We start from the raw sequence: 24,223 nt of genomic DNA, 5'->3' as shown, positions 1-24,223 counted from the left end.
TTTAGCAAGACACTTACTTCTGCTTTTCTGCATACAGTTTAAGTTCATTGAAAGGTCGTATGTCTATGGCTGGAAACACACACACACATGCACCTACACACACCCACACACACAGAATACAGACACTGATGTTGTTCAGATATGCCTGCTTAAGAATGTCACGTGTATTTGTAATCGCATATTCATGAATGATTGCTTGTTGTCAATAAAAGAGTGAGGCGGATGTGAAGGAATCGGAGTTGCTTGGATAGGCGAGTCGCAGCAATGCTCTCCAAAGCTCCTCTTGCAAGTAAAATGTACACTAGTGTCTGTGTGGTTGCTTTCAGTAACAGGTTCTGTTTACCAGCAGGGTTGACTTAAGCCCAACAGGATTTGTGTCAGTATATGGGTCTGTTGTCTAAGGTTTGTTTTGTTAGCTGATAATTGAGTGACAATAGATTTCAGGTGATTTTACAGAGTAAAGCAAAGTAAAAAACAATGTGTGATACATTACACTTTTTGAGTAATGACCCAAGTACTGTGTATTCATCTGATAGGTAACACTTACTAGGGGGAATATGGGAGTGTAAAGTAAACTTGCTAACACTTTCTCTCTCCAAGGTTCATCACTGGATGGACAACACTTTTGCAAGTGCCATGTTGTGGGTTGTTCTGGAGCCAAAAAATAACATAGGAATTGCAAAATCACTTAAAAACACAGAATCAACTGCCCAAAAGAACTGCAACTCTCAGGTGTTTCAAAATTACCAATTCTTATACTTTGAAATAGGAAATACTTTTTTCCTTTTTATCACTCATAGCTTTTTGCACTAACTTTAAAAAATATATATAAATTCAACACAACTGCTTCACATTCTTCTTTAGAAGGCAAATTTTAATTAAGGAAAAAACATTTTTAACAATTGTTTTCAAGGTCAAGAACAAGCTGTGTCAACTTTAGGGTCAAAATATAAATAATAGAACGTACCGACATCAACAGTTCCTTGACATCTAGCCTCCATCTAGTGATAAAGAGCTTTTAACATTATCAAAAAAAAAGAACAGCAAACATATTAGCCTTCAGCTATATTGTTTTACCACTAGTTGCTTGCTTTCAAGTTGCAGTTTCATTCCATGAAGAAAAATATGCATATCACGAAGAGTATTTAGTACCGTAGTATTTTGTATGAGTGTCTTTTCTAAGTATGTGTGTTGATTGTTGCATGTGGCATTTGATTATGTGTGCCTTAGTTCTGTTTGTGTTTGTTTATTGAGATGTAATCTCTAATCTTTGCCTGTGTGTCTGTGTTTCTCCATGTGATTGACCACGCCGGTGTTTGGCATTCGCCTCGTCTGGCGGCCGGTCAATAAGGCGGCGTGATTATTCAGATGGGCCACAGGTTTAACTCTCCCCTCCTCATTGACTTGATGAATGTTTTAGTCCTGTTAAGAAGCTGACACACTTCATTACTGAGAACATTCCTCTATTGATTAAACCTTTCCAAGGTCTGGCCTTTCTTTCTCAGGCAGGATCACTTCAATAATAACTACAACTAAGCAAAGCCTCTACTGATACATACAAGACTGTACATACTGTACATCACATTGCACATTTAAGTAGCAGCTTTTAAATATAAGTTGCTGCTGAGCAATGCTATTTCTCAACATCTGTCAGATGATTAGCAGAGATCTATATATATTTATATATATATATATATATATATATATATATTAGGGGTGCAACGATACACAAAATTCACGGTTCGGTTCGGTTCGATACTTTGGTGTCACGGTTCGATATTTTTTCGATACAAAAAAAATGTTCATGCCTTTTTAATTTGTCATTTATTAAAATTATAAATATATATTTTAACTCAAAAGTACAGTTTTTAAATTTAACCCTAACCCTTGTGCGTGTTTTTTATTTTGACAGCGAATGCGCACCTGCGGACCACTTATGTGCAGCCCTGTTTATTTAGCTCGTCATATTGCAGCCACAGAAATTATTTTGTCCATGAAACCATAAAGCTGCACTTTCTTTTTGCCTTATAGTCTGATTTGTCATAACTTCTCCGTTTTGTGGTAAGCTTTTCTTTGGCTGTCACTTCTTCACCCTGACCTGTCTTATTTGGCTCAGCAGAACTAAAATATATATCCTGCCGCTTTTACACATGCACTCACATAAGCTCAGCGATTCTCTGCGCGATCAACCTCTCACATGTTTAAGCTTGCTGTGGGAGATTTCACTTGTCATGTTTGCATAGTAAGCTAACGATTAATAAGACGATGTCAGAGGAATTGGTGCACAAATTATCATCACTCACAGATCAGTGCTGTCGCTCTCTATACACAGTTCGCACGATTGCAAAGTGAAAGCAAAAAAACAAGCGCAAATTCAAACGCGATTTCAATATGTCACATATTGACAGTGGCTCACCGATGCCAATGACATAATTACCCAGCTACATTTCTGAAAGAATGCAAAAGCATTGACATATATTTTTCCTACAATAGCCCGACGGGCAGGAAAGAGATAGATTTTGGTAGCCCGACTGAAAAAATCGCTAGCCCCGGGACGTCGGGCTAGCGATATTGCAAGCCCTGTATCTGATTGAGGAATCACTCATCTTTGGAAAAGAGAGTTTATTACAGAGAAATGGCTCTTTCCAAAATAAAAGCTATACTATCCGCTTCTTCTGGGCTATATTCTCAGCAGCATAAGGAGAATCATGTGCTAACAGCTGTCTAAATGACTCGGCTAAAGTTAGTAGCATGCTTGTTGTTTTTGTCTTTGCACTAGGATGATGTCGGCGTAAATGTGCAGTCATATTCGTTGTGTTCCCACTAGTGCTTTCAGGTTAATCTCGTTGAAATGACCTTAACGCCACAACACGGCAAATCTCCGTTAACGAGCTAACTGCGCTAACACACTAGTTCCCACCCATGTAATTGAGCATTGCATGGCACATCCAACATACTGTTTTACTTTTGTCCATGACTCGCTTACCTTCAGGGTCATACGTCACATGAAAACCAAAATAATTCCAAACGCCAGATCTGAATGAGGGTGGGGGAGGTCCATGTTGCAAGGAGAGCTTAACTTCTGTCTTGCTAGCTTGCCCTGCGCTCTTCCTTCTGACTATGCTGTCTGTGTTGAGCGCTCAGTGGATCTGCGCTCGACAGTGCAGCCTAGGCAGAGTAGTCGAACGCAGATTCACTGAGCGCTCAACACAGACAGCATCGTCAGAAGGAAAGTTGATAAAATAAATTACAAATGTTGTATTGTTCGATACATATGCGTACCGAACCGAAAGCACTGTATCGAACGGTTCAATATCGATATGAATATCGTTGCACCCCTAATATATATATATATATGTATAGAAAAGAGAGAGTGAAACTGGAGATTCAAGGTTTTCTTTCAGAAGTTACAAGATGTCCTTTAAAATTCTTACTACCATTAGTAAAGAAATACATTTTCAGCATTAGGAAAACAGCCCTAACAAAACACTGTGTTGCAAATTTCAATATAAATGTTGCTAAGATTTGTATCTTAAATAAAAAATCTTAAATCTTTAATATTGTTTTCTATGGCATTTAACAAGCTGCCTTTTCCACAGGCACAAAACCAGCTAAATGTGCCATGGATGCTGCTGCTTTTTGTAGGCTCGCACCATTTGTTAAATCACATTAAACGGTTGCTGGTTAATTGGTTAAATGAAGAAGGTTTCATCTTTGAAAGACAACTGCTGTAATCGTGGCAATGGGTCTTAGAGTGTGATATTATAAGAGCCATGTACATGAAAGGAATAAAATGAGGAAAAAAGAAGGGCACCTCTTCTGCTGTTGTTTATAAATGAAATATTTAATTCAAGGCCTAATTCTACTACTTTCATTAAACTTTAGCACATTTTTCGTTCATGGAAAAGGTGTTATTTGGTGGTTTTTGGCAGATAATGGAAAAAACGAGATGGTACTCTCACTCCCTCAATCATCATTTTTAAACATGTAAGGTTACTGTTGCGAAGGTACATTTCAATAACCCAAAACAAGTTGGCACTAAAGTTGTTTTTAGTGCCTGAACCCAACCAACAATTCCATCCCTCCAATCTCCTTACACTGACATTGTATGTATGAAGAGTGGTGCCATTATATCCTGTTGGCTGATACTGCAGCATTCAGTGCATTAAGGACATCTTGCCCCTAACAGTCAGACAGAGGAGGCATGTAAAAAATGTAAATGACTCCTTTAGGTAAGACCATGTTGGCATATTTGAAAGTTTAGAACTCTGCAGCTGAACAATATTATAGAAAGAACTTTCCGAGTGACATTCGCAACTTGTTTTGATGTAAATCCCATTTTCCAGTGAAATAGAGAAAAATTCTTTGGACTTCTTTAGTGAATACAACAAAATCTGGACGTCGTTTCATCTGAGCAGGTGTCATCAACCACTGTTCAATGCAGCTGGCTCAGTTATCACTTACCTTCATCAAAATACTTGTTGATGATGATAATAATGGATAAGCAGGGTTGGGGAGTAATGGAATACATGTAATGGCCTTGCGTATTAAAAATACAAAATATGTATTCCATTACAGTTACTGCTTAAATAGGTGATAATTAGAATATAGTTGGAATAGATGGTTTACACTGCGAGCTTTTCCTGTTTCATAGTTTAGGCTATCCCCTCTCCATCCCCTCTCTAATTTTGGTAATTAAACGCACTGCTGGAAACCCAAACAAAACACACAATAAGAGGCTCTATGTTGGTTAATGTTGGTGGCGCTAGTTACACAATGGACCATGCACAACAGAGCCAGCAGTGCACGGGCAGGAATGCATTTCTTCTCATTTCCGATATCACTTCACATTTAAAGAAGAAAGGGATGGGTGAAATTTGACAGTGCAATGCAAACTCTGTTTGCCAGCAACCATGCTGCTCTCAGCGCCAAAAAAGTTCCAACCCTAAAGAAACATCTGGAAGTACGTTCTTTAAAAAAAAAAAAACTAACATTAGCCTACTGCAGCTATCTTGTTTTAGTTGTGGTAGCTACCTGGGTTATGTGCCACTTCAGTATCTTTGATGTACTATTGCTGTGTGATTTTTTACTATTACTGAAGGCTGCATTACAACCTGCCAGCTCAAATAATCATGTGCTGTTCTGAAAGCACACAGAAAGAAAACATATTACTGATAATTACAGAAATAGTTTTCTATATGGGATCACTGCAAAAAGTGCAGCCTACTGTTACTCATTTTATATTAAGATTTAAAAATCTAGTTTTTATTTCTTTTAGAACTGCACTTGATTATTTGCAGCTAGCAGGTTGTTAATGCTATCCATCAAGTCTAACAGTCTGCGGTCTATGAACTAACCTCAGCTAATGCCAGCTAACAATGTTAGCTTGGTGGTGAGTAGTAGGGGTTGTTTAAAAAAATCGATTCATCGATTAAAATCGATTCTAACTGGAATAAAATTATATCGATTCATTAAATCCTGAAATCGATTTTTTTTATACATATGTATGCTGCAGCAAGAGTACTGACAGGGACTAGAAAGAGAGAGCACATTTCTCCTGTTTTGGCTTCCCTTCATTGGCTTCCTGTTAAATCCAGAATTGAATTCAAAATCCTGCTCCTCACATACAAGGTCTTAAATAATCAGGCCCCATCTTATCTTAATGACCTTGTAGTACCATATCACCCTATTAGAGCACTTCGCTCTCGCTCTGCAGGCCTACTTGTTGTTCCTAGAGTATTTAAAAGTAGAATGGGAGGGAGAGCCTTCAGTTTCCAGGCCCCTCTTCTGTGGAACCAGCTTCCAGTTTGGATTCGGGAGACAGACACTATCTCTACTTTTAAGATTAGGCTTCAAACTTTCCTTTTTGCTAAAGCATATAGTTAGGGCTGGACCAGGTGACCCTGAATCCTCCCTTAGTTATGCTGCAATAGACGTAGGCTGCCGGGGGATTCCCATGATGCATTGAGTTTTTCCTTTCCAGTCACCTTTCTCACTCACTATGTGTTAATAGACCTCTCTGCATTGAATCATATCTGTTATTAACCTCTGTCTCTCTTCCACAGCATGTCTTTATCCTGTCTTCCTTCTCTCACCCCAACCGGTCGCAGCAGATGGCCCCGCCCCTCCCTGAGCCTGGTTCTGCCGGAGGTTTCTTCCTGTTAAAAGGGAGTTTTTCCTTCCCACTGTCGCCAAAGTGCTTGCTCATAGGGGGTCATATGATTGTTGGGTTTTTCTCTGTATCTATGAAGCGCCTTGAGGTGACTTTTGTTGTGATTTGGCGCGATATAAATAAAATTGAATTGAATTGAATTGAACTGAATGTAGTTTGCCGCGTATGAAACTTGCAAGCGGTTAACATGAGGAAGTCACGCGAGAGTTAAGTGACCTGGACGCATGAACCATCATGGCTACTCTCGTGAATGTGCCACTGAGCCTAAAGGCAGATGTCTGGCAAAACTTTGGATTTAAGAACTGCGAAGACAGTGAAGAGCCGGACAAAAGCAAAGATGTGCAAAATGGAGGTAAAGCACTGTGGAAATACCACAAATCTCAGAAATCATTTAACGAGGCATCATCCAGGTATCCCGCTAGCAAAAATGGCCGACATCAAGCAACGCTCACTCGAAAAGGCATTTGCAGTGAAGTTGGCATCCACTTCTCCACGTGCCCAAAAAATAACCCAGTCTGTCGCAAGTTTCATATGTAAAGATATACACCCATACAGCGTTGTTGAAAATGATGGCTTCCAAAACCTCATTAATACGCTAGAACAACGCTATGTTTTACCAACACGCAAACATTTGAGTGAAGTGGTAATCCCAAACATGTATGAAAAAGTGAAACATGATGTTACAGCCTCACTCAAGTCAGCAGAGGGAGTCGCTATAACCTGTGACAGCTGGACATCCAGAGCAACAGATAACTACCTGACTATCACCTCACACCATATCGACCAGGAGTGGAGACTCGTGTCTCATGTCTTACAGACAAGAACCACTGAAGCAAGCCACACAGCAGTTAATTTATCTGAAATTATATTCAAAGCAATCGAAGAATGGGAGCTTACAAACAAAAATCCAGTCATCGTAACTGACAATGCTGCAAATGTGGTGAGAGCTGTGGAAATAACGGGCTGGTTGCACATTGGTTGTTTTGCCCACACACTCAATTTAGCTTCACGAGCAGGACTGAAAGTTCCAGCTGTTGCTCAGCTGCTTGGCCGAGTGAGACGCATAGCATCCTTTTTTCATCGCAGCACTGTTGCGGGTTGCAAACTTAAAGAGAAGCACAAGATACTGAAGCTACCTGCCCATAAGCTGGTGACTGATGGGGTGACCAGATGGAACAGCACGTTGGAGATGCTGGAACGCTTCCTACAGCAACAACCAGCGATCTCTGCAGCTCTACTCTCACCTGAAGTGAGGAGAAGTGACAGTAATCTCTGTACTCTTGCAGAGGCTGACATAACTGATGGAGAAGATATAGTGAAAGCTCTGAAGCCGCTGAAAGCAGCCACACTGGTTATGTCTGAAGAAAAGTCCCCGACCCTTTCCATCATTGCACCTCTGCATGCACAGCTGCTGGAGAAGATGATCAGTGTCTCTCACGACTCCTCACTGATTAAAGACCTCAAGACTGCTGTATATGACAACTTGAAGTCAAGGTATGTTTATGAATTGTGTGTATATGCCATGAATGAGTGTAACTGTATGGATGCATGTATTACATGAAAATTCTTACTATGGTGAAAAGATATATATTTTATAAAAATGTTAGTTAAGCCCTCTTGTCTAGTAATAGGCCTTTTGATTTTATATCTATCTATTAGGGGTGCAACGATACTCGTATCGATATTGAACCGTTCGATACAGTGCTTTCGGTTCGGTACGCATATGTATCGAACAATACAAAATTTTCAACTTTTCTTCTGACGATGCTGTCTGTGTTGAGCGCTCAGTGGATCTGCGCTCAACAGTGCAGCCTAGGCGGAGTAGTCGAACACAGATTCACTGAGCGCAGCGCAAGCTAGCGAGACAGAAGTTAGGCTCTCGTTGCAACATGGCAAATTGAACCTCCCCCACCCTCATTCAGATCTGGCGTTTGGAACTATTTTGGTTTTCATGTGACGTATGACCCTGAAGGTAAGCGCGTCATGGACAAAAGTAAAACAGTATGTTGGATGTGCTACACAATGCTCAATTACATTGGTGGGAACTAGTGCATTAGCGCAGTTAGCTCGTTAAGGTGTTGACGCCGTCCAGCCCCATGCACGGGGCGATCCGCGGTAGCTCGTTAACGGAGATTTGCCGTGTTGTGGCGTTAACGTCATTTCAACGAGATTAACACTGACAGCACTAGTGGGAACACGACAAATATGACTGCACATTTACGCCGACATCATCCTAGTGCAAAGACAAGTGGAAGCAGACAAAAAAAACAAGCACATGATTCTCCTTATGGGGACCTGATATGTTTAATATGCTGCTGAGAATATAGCCCAGAAGAAGCGTATAGTATAGCTTTTATTTTGGAAAGAGCCATTTCTCTGTAATAAACTCTCTTTTCCAAAGATGAGTGATTTCTCGATCAGATAGATTTATTTTTTTATTACTTTGTTGTTTCAGCAACATTAAATTTAAAAACTGTACTTTTGAGTTAAAATATATATTTATAATTTTAATAAATGACAAATTAATAAAGGCATGAACATTTTTTTTGTATCGAAAAAATATCGAACCGTGACACCAAAGAATCAAACCGAACTGTGAATTTTGTGTATCGTTGCACCCCTACTATCTATCTATAGATGTTTATATATAAATTATGGAAGCAAAGTCGTTTCTGATCTTGCATGAGTGTATGTAACCATGCACATGTATATCCAACATAATAAACTGAGTTAAATGTGCAAAATTTCTTTTCAAGATATGTGGCCCTAAAGGACAAGCTGTACATTGCATCAGCATTAGATCCTCGCTTTAAGGCCCTGCCATTCTTGTCCAAAGAGACTTGTAACAACACATTCTCTCAGTTGGTGTTGGAAGCAGCAGGTTTGGAGAACGTGGACACAGCTATTGTGAGTTACAGAAACAAAAACAAAAAAATTATTGTTTTTTTGCACTACTCGAGTTAGAATATAAATAGTAATTTCTTTATTAATTAAGTTTTCATTTTTCTACAGCGACAGTCTGATGGTGACACATCTGAGGAAACTGTCCCCGACATCTCTCTTGGTGGTGTTGATGAAGTGGATTATGCCCCTCCAATTAAGAGGTCAAAGGACTCTGCATTAACTTTTCTCCTTGGGCCAGCCTACTCAACAAAAACCACAGCACCACAGAAAACACCAACTCAGAAGGCAAAGGAAGAAGTGAATCGATACAGGGACGTTGAGCCTGTTGCACTTTCTGAGGATCCTTTGATCTGGTGGAGGGACCATGACCATTGCATGAGTTTCACAGAGGTTTTACAATACTGTTCAGTATGTTTTCATTTTTTGAAGTATTTTAAAAGGCAGTTTTTCATTTTCTGATCGGTCAGTTTCTGTCAGTTCACTTGTACACGCTGTGTTAACCTGTGTGTCTCCAAAACACAATAGTGGATTTCAGAAAAGCTGTGTGAGACACTATTTCTCTGAGGTTTTACTGATGTTTACAAAAGATGTGTTCTATATATACTGGATCCCTGATCCACTTGAAATGTATGTATGAAAATAAATATATACTAATGTTAATTAAAAATTACATTATTGTAACTGCTTTAGTATCTGTTCTTAATTTTGAAATTTATATAATTCATTCACAAGGCTTAGAGGGTTCTTTTGACAGTACATATGAAGGTGAATTATCATAATTTTATATATATTATGGTTCATATAATAATATTTTGGACTGATTCAAAATCGAATTGAATCGAATCGAATAGAATTGAATCGTGGATCGAATCGATTCTAGAAATCAGTGACGATACCCAGCCCTAGTGAGTAGCCTTCAGTAAAAGTAATAAATCACACAGTACATTCATGTAGTTGTAAAAAGCATGACAATATATCAGGTAATCCAAAGTATTCTGAATGTGTTACTGACATTGAGTAACTTAACGGAATATGTTACAAACTACATTTTAACTTACTAACAAATATTTTAAGTTAAAGGCTAAAGTCATTCTTGCTGAGACCAGAAAGAAAGGTTTAGACTACATTAGTCCAACCAGGATTCAGTGTAGCAGTGCATAAAGAAAAATGACACCTAAACTGATTTTTTTGCAGTAGCTTTCTTTCATTTGTGGACATGCTGTGACCAGATGACGCGTGTTGTTCCTGTATCTGAGTTTTGTTGCTCTAGATTTGCCAGCTGCCTTCTAAATGTATAAGTGGACGTTACGTGAGCTATTAAAGTTGTTTTTTATAACTCTAGTGCAAAGGTGAAATTTAGCTAGTGCTGCTAAAGAGCATCATCATCTTACAGTCAGACCTGGACCACTCAAACTTAAGCCCACTACTGTTAACATACCACAGTATGTTTAAAGTATTTGGCGTTTTGCACAGTTATCATATTTCAGTTTGTTTTTCAGTCATTTCACATTATACAGTGGCCAGTTAAATTCAGTAATCATGTACAGATCGGATCAATTTCTGATTAATTACGTTTAAAAAGGGAAACTTAACTTTCAGGTTTCAGGTATCAAAGCTCACACTGAGCAGTCCTTATCTTAGAAGTAATGTGTAATCTACCTCGCTTGTCCTCTCTTTCTTACAGTGAGGTGATATTAACAATTTTTTTCCCTCTTTGGAAAATACAGCAGCTATGCCACTGGCTAGCCACACTGACTATGTGCCAAGGTGAACAGAAAAGGCTGTGTTTAGTGTATTACTTGAGCTGTTTAAACATGTACCTGTACTTTCTCAGGTAACATGACCACTGATATCAGCAGCATGAAAAATGACAGACATGAGAAGCAGCAAAAAAGATGTGTGTTGTGTGCAAAGGTGGGATATTATTTTACAATTTGTTGCCTCTCTTTAAGGCTTGAAGGGTGATCGGACTTCAGCACATGGAAAATTAACTGGCTATTTGTTATTATATATTAAATTCAATTTTGATAACTCGTTAACTGAACGTACGAGAAATGTGTTTCTGCTCACTTTAAACCTCTGCTGTTTTCCACATACTTTACTATGATATATTAACTGAATAGTAAGGATCGCTGAAAAGTTGGAAAATAGAGCTTTTATGGAAAATGTACCTCTTAATAGTTTACTGTTGATGCTTAACATAAATAATCCATTAGTAAAACTTGCACTGCAAAGCTTGCACTTTGCAGCCCCAGTTAAAAGTCAACAAATGGTTCCCTTTTAGTAAGCTATATGTTCAGGTAGGTAGATTTTAGCACACAGACAAGTATATACTCTGTGCACTCATCCACACTTGTACGCTAATGCACCCATACACTGTTATATGCAGCACACTGGTACTCTATTTAAACCCACGAAAATGCAGTTGTCAAAGTTTAAAAGGTGTTGCCTTGTGAACCTAATCGCCTGTTTAACAACCTGTGAGGCAAGCTAAACTAGGACACACACACACATGCACACAGAAAGATACACCGTGTGGTGCAGCACAAATGTACGTGCCAAGGGCTATATCAAATCATTCCAGAAAATTTGACAGCACGTCTCATAATAACAAACATAAATAAGGAAATGGGGGCAATGGAAAACACATTAATACACATGACATGGAAAACGCATGAATTACATATCACTCTGGAAAACTTTATCTCAGTATGTAAATATAAGCTGGAAGTGTATTTTTCTAAGCAAGATTCATAGGATTAGGGAAAACTGCAGCACATCCCATCGTATGCCACCATGCCTTTCTTAACAAAGGAACATAGCTTTCAACCGAGGTTCTCCTGTGTCAGCACCTTTAAAGACAAAGTTTACCGGTGTTATCACTGTTAACTGAAAGGTATTTTGCTGCTGATACAGCTTGAGTGAAATCAATAACCATTTAGTAAATTATGTGATCATGCCAAATTTGATGAGTCTCTTACAGACTTAAATTAGCTACATCCCCTCCCGCCCACACCGAGGAGCTTGTCTTGTCTGGCGAGATGCCAATTAATAATTGCTAAGTAATAATGTATATTACAGTATGCAAATATGCTTTCTATTCAGATACTGTCATTAAATTGTATGCACTTAACTATCTGTTCAAGGGAGATACTGAGTCTGTATTTGATAGATTCATATTTTAGTCAAAGTAATTAAGCACCATTTGTACTTGATTAGATGGACTTGCTGTATGCGGCATAAAAATAATTTACAGTTTTACAAGGGTTTTTTTTTCTCTTTGGGTTTCTTTGAAAGGTTGTTGAACAAAGTGTTTTAATGCTGCCAAAATTAGGCATAGTTGTCAAAGCAACACGGATTTGATGGGCTTTCGGTGTATCACGCGGATGCTCAATGGGATTGGGATCTGAGGAGTTTGCCTCGAAGGCCTTGGGCTCTTTGTTGTGATTCTCGACCAAATCTAGAGCAGTTTTTGTTTCTGTGTCCATATGTGTGTGTGTGTGTGTGAGAGAGAGAGAGAGAGACAGCAGATTGTTATTTGGGTTTGTGGGGTTCTTGGTCTGCAATGTTTAGGTGGGTAAAAGCATGCATGACTGAAAAATTTTGCGAATGACTAAATGTAGCCAATCTTACATTCAATACCAACTTCTCGTGCACCTCATGTCAGCCAATATCAAATGGGAAAACTGGGTTTACCTGTCATGGTCATGAATACTTCAAAATTTTGTATCCTATCACAAGATTATAAAGCTAGTAATGTTTAGTTTTTGGCTATTGGACTGTGGCTGACTTTATTTTCAACACAGGTGCTATTTTTTGATCATGCTGTAGAAGTCCTGTTATGTCTCCTTGTACTTGTGCATCTGTGATGGGTGATGGACATCCTTTAGTAATCCTTTGGAAAAGTTCCAGAGAGTCAAATCTTTCAACTCGGGCAGGACATGAGCAAAGGTTTTGCTGATGTTGCCAAAAACTGTGTTTTCTGTCAGGGCACTTGGCATTTTTAGCATTTTGAGTGTATTTTGTATGTCTGATTTCTTATGATGTATCAGACTAATGGTAAGTTCTAGTGTTATTATTAGCATGTGTTAGTTAGGTTTTGTTTAATTAAAGTTTAATCCATGCTTCCTTGTTTATGTGTTGTTTTCGAGTTATGTCTTGTTCCCCTTCTCTGTTTCCATGTTCCTCTCCTTGTGTGTCATCTGCCCAGTCTGCTATGTGTTTCATGTCTGTGTTGTCCATGTCACGTTGTCACAGTCTTCATCTCATTATATTTCATTATATTGTTTTATTTTGACAGTCTCGTGTTTCCATGTTCAGTGAGTTTAGTTTTGCTGTGGGGTCGTATTCATTTGTGTGTTCCCCACGTGTTTCTACTTCGCTTATTACCCTTCTGTGTATTTAAGTCCTCTGTCTTCCTTTGTTCATTGTCAGATCGTCTGTTTAGTTCTCATTATGTTTCCATGCCTCCATGTTTTTATAATGATCAAGGTGTTGTTCTTTGTCTCTTGTGTTTAACATTTAGTTTTTCCTAGTTTAGTCCCAGTTAGTTTTGCCTCAGTGTGCATCTGCCTTTTGTTTTGTACCTTTTACCAGCCACAAACAAACAGCTCAGCTTGCATTTGGGTCCTCGTCCTCCCTCCACACAGTCTGCCAGTGCAAACCATGAAGGTTTTCAGTGTGATCTATCCTGGTAGGTGATGGCCCACGCCACACTACCGGACTTTCTGCTAAATCTTCCCTCTAAGACACATCAGGACAGCCTTGTGGACCAATTTACCATTTCAGAATCCAACAACTATTAAAAAAAAGTGCCTCGTTTATAGAGGTTCTTTTGGGCTTGGACTAGTTGACTAAAAACTGCTCAGCTAAAGCACTTAAGACTAGTGAAGAAATTCTGGCCACTTTGAAAGGAAAGGTGATGTTCACAAATTGTGGGCAACAGCTATAACTTCCAATATTCTATATTACACGGTGAAATGTACACATCTTTATGATACATATTCAAGCATACTGACCAATCTTTAGTTGTGAGAAATACTGTCTGCCTTCATCTTCAAATACATTCCTCTAGGTTCTGATTCGAGCATTTTCTTGATCACTGTTAAGCTGCTGTCAATATAAAGGAATACTCTTTTTGAAGATTTTTTTTTTTCATATTAAAAGACCATCAAAGACGATGGATTGTGCCTTTGTAGTCATTTAGTCACTGGGAGGCTTTTAGTGAGAATTCATCTTAACAGCAGGAAGACATGGTGTCAGGTTTACTTTGCATTTAGTGCAAAAAGCACTGACAGCAGAGTAGTTCAGAAAAGAGGAAGGTCTCTTATTAAAGTGTGTTCAAATATATGCAATGTCTGTTCAAATAAAGAGACTTGAGACTCATAAAAGCTATGGCCACCATTACTAACTGTCAAGTTGTTTAACTACCTTACAAACAATTTGTGTTTCAAAGACAATAAAGTGCTTGGTGGTAGAAGTACTGAAATGCTCCACAGTCAGCTGTCATTACTGTGCCCGAGTAAAGTGAGTTTTGTATGCATCATCATTTAAGGTTTTCAAGAGGATTGAAAATGGTAATTGTCTGTAAGATAAAAATTTTGCCACAGCTGGGAGCAAGTAGACAGAAACAGCACTGAATTAGACAATTATTATCTACACAACAGCATAACTTATTTTTAGTCAGTCAAAGCAATTAAATAAAAAATCGTTTAAAAACAAAAACAAAAAAGGCAATTCAAAAGAACTTGACTCATCAAAATAATTCAGCAAACTTAACAAATTAAAACATTTCCTAGTCCTTCTGCTACCTGCATGTCTTTCTCCTAGTATTAGTGGTAGTTTCCTTAAGGTTGGCTCCACAACTGTGCTAAAAATGTCACACTTTATGGCAGAAATAAATACATCTAAGGCCTGATTTCCAGTCTTCCACTTCCCCAAAGTTAGCACCCAGTTTAATGCTACAATGAATTATAGATATGCCTTAGTAACAAAGCTAGGTAGCAAGCAATAGTGTTGAGCATTATAGAAACAGTCAGGATGGCTAGAAAGTCAAACTCAAAGCTTTGAAACGGAAGTCCAAACTGGCAGATGACACTGTGGCTTTGTCCATATACAGTCTGCGCTCTCCACTTTTTCTTTGTCAGTCTAGTCATCAGTCAAGTTTATGACTCCAGAAAATCCCTATGTAGCCACTAAACAGATATATTCACAGAAGGTGTGGGAGAAGAAAATGAACACAAAATCCAACACAGAATATACACAACCGAAACTCAATTGCCGCTTGGAATGAATGATGAAGAGGAACGTGCTCGTCCATTACTCATGATGCAGGACTGTCTCTTCTCGCTTTGCAATCGGACATGAGTTTGCAGTCTGAATTACAGCCCTTTAAAAAACACTTTCAAGCCCTACCTGTGACCCGTGCTTACAGCATTAGCCCGATGGGACTGCTGTTTGCCTACTTTATTGCTTGGTTCGTCGTTTTCTGAGGCTTTTGGCCGGCATTTCTGTGAAGGCTCCCCAAAATACACATGCAGGCTTGATTGTGTGGGCGCCACCTCGGTGATTGCCTATTTAGTGAGTAATTATCCCTGTCTTTCTCACTCTCAGCCAACACAAGCGCTGATTGAGTTCCTCTCATTGTGGGTAATGTCTTATTTATCATAAGAGGCCAGTGTGAGTTTTGTAGAAAGAAAAAGCACAAAGCATAGTCATCTGCAGCTATGGAAGATAAGGGTGACAAAACAAAACAAACAAAACAGCAGGTTAATATATTCTTAAAATGGCTTGGCATCGGGGAATGAAACTTTGCAAGTTCCAGAAAATACTTTGATTGTGTCATGTTTAAAAAAAAAACCAAAACCCCCAAACTGTACGTTTCCATGAGATGTGAAGACCAGTTTATCCCTATTCAAAGAGATACCAGTTGTCAGTGTTAATTTTAGTATCAGAGCACTTTAAATTAGAAGACTAAACTAAATTTAGCTAGCTTTCAGCAAGCATTTCAGAGGCCGCAGCGGGTAGTTTCCTATTCCGGGCACAGTAAAGCTTGGCTGTTGCCACCGCCGCTCTGCAGCTAATCTGTTTCTCTGTGTTTATTAGTAAATCAAAAGTCTAATCAGCTCTGAAGCTGCAGAGTAGAGGAGGAGAGGAAGAGCACAGAGGAGGAGGTGGAGGAGGTATGGGCTATTTTTCAATCTAATGGCCAATTAAGATCAGGCTAAACGAGGAGGCAGGAGAGCATTGTCTTGTGCAGACCTCGTTGAGACTCTAATAAAATGTCAAAATACCACCTTTCTCCTACAAACACACACACTTTGTCTTTGGATCACTGTCTTAATCTCCTTCATTCAATCTCTTTTTCCTTTACGTGAACTCTGCCTAATTTTTTGCTTCTCTTTTGTCTTTGTCATTCTTCTCAAAATACACAAACATTCCCAGTGTTGCACAGAAAAGAAAAAATCCCCCTGCCTATTTTTTTTTCTGTTGCTCCTTCTCTAGCTGCCATTCTTGCACTCCCACACACTGGATTCCCTCTCATCTCTTTTTTATTTAGAAGGGCAAAGACAGAGAGAAAAGGAGAAGAAAAAAAATAGAGCTATAGATTTGAGCTGCATACTGTATCAATTTTGCCCAGTCTAAATGACCTAAATAAGGAACTCAATACTGCAGGGTCTGAATAGGAGGGCTTAGTCCACATATTTATTGAATCCAGCCTTTTTGTCCAGTGCCAGCGCACTCTGTGGTTTTAGACTCCACTCCAGTGATCCAATGTGGAATGGAAATCCGATCTCCCTCCCTCTCTCGCTCTTTCTTTTTCTCATTCTCAGTTTGTTTTTTTTCTGTTCTTCTTCCACCAAGCTCAGGCTTGGCAGCACAGAGATGGAGGGAGGATGGTGGAGAAAGATAAAAAAGAAAAGAAACAAACAGAAGAAAAAAACAAGAGAGCTGCGGCACCAGTGACACCATACACAGGTGATGCCACAAGTGCAAGCACAACATAAAGAGCTGCTATACTACTGTCTACTGTAACATGTCATAATTTAACATTGGTTCATATTGATTTTTATGAAATGTTCTCACTTACTTGTCTGTGCTGGCTCGATCTGTGCTCTTTCCAGTGCTCGGGGAGGACATCAGAGAAGGAAAACCGCTCGACCAAAGAAAAAAAAAAGTGCATGCATTAGTACTGCATTACTGTTATACTGCATGTTTTTACACCAGAAGTGGAATTTGAACCAGAGCTAATTGTTTAGTAGGTCCCTTGGTCCCCAGTGACAAAACTTTAGTATGTAAGGGCACGAGTAGTCCGCCAGGGAACTGAGCGAATGCTGCAATGCTTGACTTTAAGTCACAGCGTTATCTACTCCTAAACCTAAGCAAGTCATTTTCATCATTCAACATCAACAAAAATTGAGTGAAAATAACATAAATGCAAAATTACAAGTGGAGTTCTCATGTAGTCTTTCACACAGTGCACACATACAGTGAGTTTCAAGAGGAAAACGTTTCAAATCGAACACTCTGAGTTGTACATTTAACAAAAAGGATGTTTACAGCATCTTATGATTGTCATGCTAGCTACTGCATTTGTGAACATCTGGAACTTGCCACAATTCTCTGACCACATATTTTACTAAATTCTTCTACAGTGGAGATGAGAAGTTGTAACGCATAAACACTAAACACACAAGAAAATGTGGGATTTTAGCCCTACCTAAAAGGTAGCTAGCACTGGTGGCATCAGTGCTGATGTCTCTGAGAGAAAACCAGCATGCTAAAGCCCTGAGGCAACTGTTGTTGTGATTTGGTGCTTTCTAAATAAAATGAACATGAATTGAATTTAAACAAGCTGTCCCTTGCTCTTCTTTTCATTGCTATGAGTTATTGTACTCATGCACAGATATGTGTAACAAGTAAATGTGTAAATTACCAGAAAAAGTTTTGTCTTGCAAGCCATCTTGGCTAACATATTCGATGTAGGAGTTAGATTGGAGTGTGAAGAAAGTATCAAAAATACATTTAGAAAATAAAAACTCCTTTAACATATTACCAGTGAAAGCCTTGATGACTGAGCGGGAACCTCAACTCCAGACACTGAGAATGAACAGGCTCAACCACAATCTATAAGTGATGACTTTTAACCAGATACGTAAAGTTTAATCGACGGTTTTGATAAATACACCCCCTCAGTTTTCCATTAATGATGTTAAACCCCCCCTGTAGACCTTTTATTTCATGGCTTTTCATTCAGCTGAGATTTTATTTTATTTTTTTACATTTTATTAATATATTTAATATGGTGTATTTAATCAATGCGGAGGTCTGGTTTTCTAGGTTTATTAAAAGCTCGTTTTAGACACACTGTAAACTTGATTTTATAGAATGTGACACATTGAAAAAATAAATAATAAAGAGCTCAACTTTAAACATCAGCAGCAATAATAGTAATCTATAAAAGACTGGGGAGAAGTGGAGACCATTTGTCTGTAGAATAGCTACTTTTTTCTCTCTCTCTCTCTTTTTAGCAATAATAAACTGTGTATATAATGGTAAATGGCCTGTATTTGTATTGCGCTTTTACTAGTCCCCACTAGGGACCCCAAAGCGCTTTACATACCCAGTCATCCACCCATTCACACACTGGTGGAGGCAGCTACAGTTGTAGCCACAGCTGCCCTGGGGCAGACTGATAGAAGCGAGGCTGCCATATCGTGCCATCGGCCCTTCTGGCCAACACCAGTAGGCGGTAGGTGAAGTGTCTTGCCCAAGGACACAACGACCGAGACTGTTCGAACCAGGGCTCGAACCGGCAACCTTCCGATTGCAAGGCGAACTCCCAACTCTTGAGCCACGATCTCCCTGTGTAGCATTGGTACTTAGTAAAGGAACAGCTCTAAAAAAATTCCACCACAGCTCATCATTCTCAGCCGTTGTGTTTCTAACGGTAAATATTTTAATCACTATAAAAGTAATGATATTTCAGACTTCTCGAGGCAGGAAAGAGTGCACGGAGGTGAAGATGTGCAGAGAAAGTGTATAAAAGAATAAAAGACAGACAGCACAAAGTGTTTTTTCAATCTTTACTTTTTTTCTTTTCGTTTGTGTTAAACTTTTTTTTGGAGTTTCTGGGTGTGTGTGCTTAAGGCAAACAAACAATCAAGGATTTAACTGAAAAGTCAAGGAATCACCCAAACTACTCTGCTTCATCCCGGCAACTACTTGTTGACACGTGACAGTCAGTCCATACAGCAGCTGCTGAAAAATTGCATCCTGGACTAGAAAGTGGTTTCACAGTCACTCAGCCAAATGACACTGTTGAGCCTCACGGCCAGCATTGCTAAGAAAGAAACTTAATGTATTTCTACAGTTTCATCACCATGAATTGATATACTGAAACTAATCAAAATCACTCCCACAGAACAGCAAAACCACAGCCACACTGTTTCTATGAACATTAGAGCCCAAATAAAAAAGTGGTATCTGGCCACTGCTCCATCGCCTCCAGCACTAAAACTGTGTGTAATATGCAGCCTCAGTCGACTTATACGTTTCAGTGTTTAGAACCCCACAGGAGGGAAGAAAGTTCTTCGAAAAACAGGTTTTATGTTTCTAATTTCTATTTGTGTGAAAATGCAGTTTTTAATTGATTTCTTTATCCAGTGAGTTTTCAAAGTCTCTTATAGGCCCAAGGGGTCACAGACTTCTCTCAGCCAACAGACCAGTCATAATCCTTCAGTTGTAGTCAAATCCACCAAATTTGAGCTGGAGTGTCTTCCCAAGACAGCAGCAACTTGATTTGGTGCAGCTGCAAAGTTTGAGAGTTTCCTGTCGTAACCAGATATTATTAGAACAATGTGAATGATGGATTTGCTTTAAAAGTAACCGAAACTTCAGCAAGCTTAAAAAAATACTGCACAAAGTAGTAATTTGGCCCTAGATGGAGGTGACAAAGGGGGTCATCTTGGCATGTCCTTTTATATATGTGTGTATGTGACTTTGTGCATGTCTGTGTGTGCGTATGTGACCTTTTTAAGATCCAGCAAAACTGCTAAACACACTCCCTCTGTGCCTGTCATTTACAGGTTGGCTATCGACATCTTAGAGTCTGAGCTCAGGGGATCAGCGCTCACATGCCAGCATGCTACACATGTGGGGTCTGCATCAAGACGCACACGCATTTCCACGAAACACACTCACGTAGAAGCCAGTTGCTCGAAGCATATAGACAAAGAAGAAAACCATCACAATCTGTCGATGTAAACTCTGTGGCATTAGTGCCACTGCTTGCATGTGGAACTGATTGCTGCTGAAATGCTGTCAAAGATTAGGATGCTAGAATATCCTTTTCCATTGTGTCTTACTGACGTAGGATCACGAGAAAGCACTTCACCGGATCGGCACATCTGCTTTTGGTATTTATTTTTGGGGGGTTCAGAAGGGCATGCACCCAATTAAAATCAATAACTGCGTTCACTTCAGCAAAGCCTGCTGGCAGACTCATGCAATCAAAAAGCATGCGGACAGCTGATCCCTGCAACAGCTACAGGCTACCACATGTCCCTGCGTGTCAGAAAAACAATGGAAATCACTTCTGTCATGTCCTCGGGCTTTGGCCTCTCCGAGCTTTGTCTTTCAGACCAGGTTAACGTGTAAACATCACCCACCCCCCTCTCCTGGTCAACATCTTTGCTTGCTAGCGTCACCTTTGCATGGAAGTGATCATGAAACGTACGCCCACATACGGCAGACTGTTAAAATACCTTGAGGGGGTAATCTTGCCTTGGAAACCTCACATAAGCTCCTTATCACAACACATTAGGAAGAGAAGAGGAGGGGAGCGCTAGTGTCAGCTGTCGGGCCCTGTTGGAGAAGGTGAGCCAGGCTGACTGTGACAGGTCAGTGAACATCGCTAGCCAAAGGCTTAGGAGGGCAAATGAAGACGCATACTGCCGTCATTTGGTTTCAACCCTGTCTCCTAATTGTAATGCATAACTTTTTCTTTTAATGAGGCATCACGAGGGAACACAAATTAGACTTTAAGGATACAAGGTGTTATTTCTCGTACAGATTATATCTCCTGAGCCACTTTAACTTTGGGTTGTTAAACTAGAACTGACTCAATAAAATCAACATGTACTGGATAGTATTCTATCAAAACAAAACCACTCATTTTTTATGTCATTAACATGCTCTCAGCTCACAGTTCTTTTATTTTTCATGGGACTGGATGTACCGGCCTGAATGAACTTCATAAATGTGAGTCATTACCAAGCAGACAGAAAACGGACATGAAAACTTTCCAATATGAGTTGTTGCGGTTGTGTGTCCAAAAACAAAGATATCAAAAGTATCTGCTTCTGGTAGATTTTGGTTGTGTAACACTTTTCATTCTTATTTTTGTTAAATACGAATAAAACTAACTAATCTAACTATGACCAAAAAAGTAATAAGTGACTGTGTAGTGTTATAACTTGTGCAGCATGTTCAGACACCTAATTAGTTATTGTTTCACTGGTCTTTCTCTGATCTTCTGTTAAAAAAAAAAAACTTTGTAAAACCAATGTATGTATTAATATTTTATAAAATATCAAAAAAAGAAACCATTAGAATCTCATTATTACTTTCTTTAACACATTTGCTACAGGACTACTGCAGTTATTTCAGGAAACTGGACAATCTGAAGGTCTTTTCAATATTAAATGAAGATAATTTACAGGACCACATTGGCGAGAACTGTAGTAAGGTACCTGATATTGGGATTGCCAGGTCTTGTCTGATTGAGCAATCTACATGGCGACCTTTCTTCCAGACGTGGACTTCTGTTAAAACCAGATGTTGGAACAAGATAGTAGACTCCTCGGCATATTTACTGTATTTCTTTGGATTTGTATATTAGGATGATACTGCTTACAGTATTGGTTGTGGATATAAGCTTTTTTTTGTACATTTCTAAAAACGGTCAGACTAACCTCTTAACGCCAGGTTACTGGTGATATATCTAGGGTTAAGAGTACGGTTTGTATCAGGTTATCATCCAGACCTTTTAGTTCATCTTTTCATTTATTTATTTTTTAAAGTGATGCATTTGCTAATTTTAATATTTATTTATTTTTAACATGATCAAAGCACCATACACAGCAAATCTAGCATGTCCAAATTAACACTGTCGGATTTGATTTCAACACTATTAAAGTGTCTATATGGGTCCACACCAGAGAGTGTTAATTTAACTCTTTTTGGAGAGTTGGTACGTTAACTCTGATTTAGTGTTAAACACCAAATCTGTCTGGAGTTGATAATTTAACACTTGGTGTTAAGAGTTTATATATTAACTCTCAAAGAGTATTTTAGTTTAACTACGTAAGAGTTATCTTCTAATTCATTCTAAAAAGCGGGAATTTTACTGTTCTGAACTTCTAGAAATTTCTTTTGGAAATAAACATTTACTAAAAAGACGCAATGGTTTTTGAAAAACATTTATTCTGAACTGTGCACCACAATTTCAAAACATTTTCTGAAAGATGTAACAGTGTACATGTTCTCACTTTCATTAGAATTTTGTTTATCAAAAGGTCTGACATGGTAAATGCAAATAACAGCATTCTCATCACTTATTTCTTCAATACAATATGCATGTCCTTCATTCATCCCTTTGTGGAACTTCAACGCACTTCTGCTCTCCCCCATATTCCATCTTCACAAGCATATCCTGTGCGGAGATTGAATAAAAATTAGTTGACACTAATTAATGGCACAAATAATCCAGTAAACAATTGCAGCACAGTAAAAAAAAAAAGGAATCCTCTTTGAGCCATTACTTGTGTAAAGTATTTTCCCAAAAGACAAGGACACAGGCAACAGGTAATACTGAACTAAATGTAAAACCTCAACCTTTTTCATTTTTACCTAAACCGTGTGCACAAAACTCTGGAGGGATCTATGCTAACGTAGAACCCAGTCAGGACGTCTGCTACTGCTGTTTGCTCGTGGTTTTTTTTTTTTTTTTTTTTTTTTAAATGGGCGATCGTTTTCAGGCTTCAAGTAGCACCATTATACCAACATTTCACATTATAGACATTGTTTTATTTGTATTTGACCAAAAGTTTGACTGAAAATTCACATGCAAGCTTTTTTTCAAGGCTGTGGTATTTGCCCGCAAACAATACCTTTCAGCTAGCTAAGACAGAATATTATGCTATCAGCGAGCAACATGGCTAATGCCTTTCACACAGCTTTGTCTCAACTCCAAAGAGCCACAGAAGTAAAAGCTCATAATAATAATTGAAACAATCTTTGAAAAAATGACTTACCAAGCATGGCAAACAACTCAAATACGTAGAGCAAAATGTTCTGAAACGGCTTCACTTCAGCTTCGATTGGAGCCGTGCTGGGGGCGGAGTCTGTGAATTTACTCTATTGGTGTCATAGCCCCTCTAGGAGTTCAGAGTTAAGAGGTCAAGAGTTAATGTTTCCATTGTAAGACCTCCAGATTTGACAGAGAAACACTAATTTTTAACACTCGATTTTAACTACTATCATTTTACACCTCAGAGTTACATTAAAAGAATGTGACTCTACTTAGAGTAAAATTAACTCTACTTTTGCAAGAAGACTATTAACACCAAAATATTTAACACTTTTGAATTTGCTGTGTACTTTTAACTTTCCACCTGGTAATTTTAGGGTTTAAACAAATAACATATTTTTGAAATACAATCTCTGCTAAGGTGCTAAGAGTCAGCTTAGAAGTTAGATGGTATAATTGAAAAGAAATTGTTTGTCATATTGCTGGCATTTTTTTTTATAGTGTGTTGATAAAAAGGCAAAATCAGACTCTTGCCCATAACACCAAGAGACAACTAGCAGGGTATAGGGTATGTGTGCATGTATATCTAGGTTTTTCACTACCATTTCAGAGGTTCATATAGCTCTGTATAAAAGATATGGTAATGTGAGATTAAGGAAAACTGTCTGGGCAAGGATCCAAGATTATGCTGACGTGACGTGGGCAGCATTTTGAGCCTGGATTGTGACTCGAGTAAAGCCGCTTCCTCCTTGAACAACTACCGTCAAGGTGCCCTTGAGCAAGACATCAAATCCTCTGCTGTTCTTAGTGAAGCTGCAGACTATCACCACAAAGGC

The 24,223-nt window shown here is 38.8% G+C and overlaps 1 long non-coding RNA gene across 1 annotated transcript in view; it reads right to left on the bottom strand.

Moving 5' to 3' along the window:
* Positions 1 to 24,223, bottom strand: part of LOC120741739 — a 431,134-nt gene that overhangs the window by 140,476 nt on the left and 266,435 nt on the right. Inside the window, exon 10 of the long non-coding RNA XR_005697678.1 lies at positions 17,166 to 17,231. This is a non-coding gene — a long non-coding RNA (uncharacterized LOC120741739). The remainder of the gene's footprint in view (positions 1 to 17,165; positions 17,232 to 24,223) is intronic.

This window comes from Simochromis diagramma, unplaced genomic scaffold (genome assembly GCF_900408965.1).
Source record: "Simochromis diagramma unplaced genomic scaffold, fSimDia1.1 OVJJ01000486.1, whole genome shotgun sequence".
NCBI classification, from domain to species: Eukaryota; Metazoa; Chordata; class Actinopteri; order Cichliformes; family Cichlidae; genus Simochromis; species Simochromis diagramma.
Note: the sequence above shows the minus strand (reverse complement) of the source record. Positions and strands in the feature narration are given on the sequence as shown.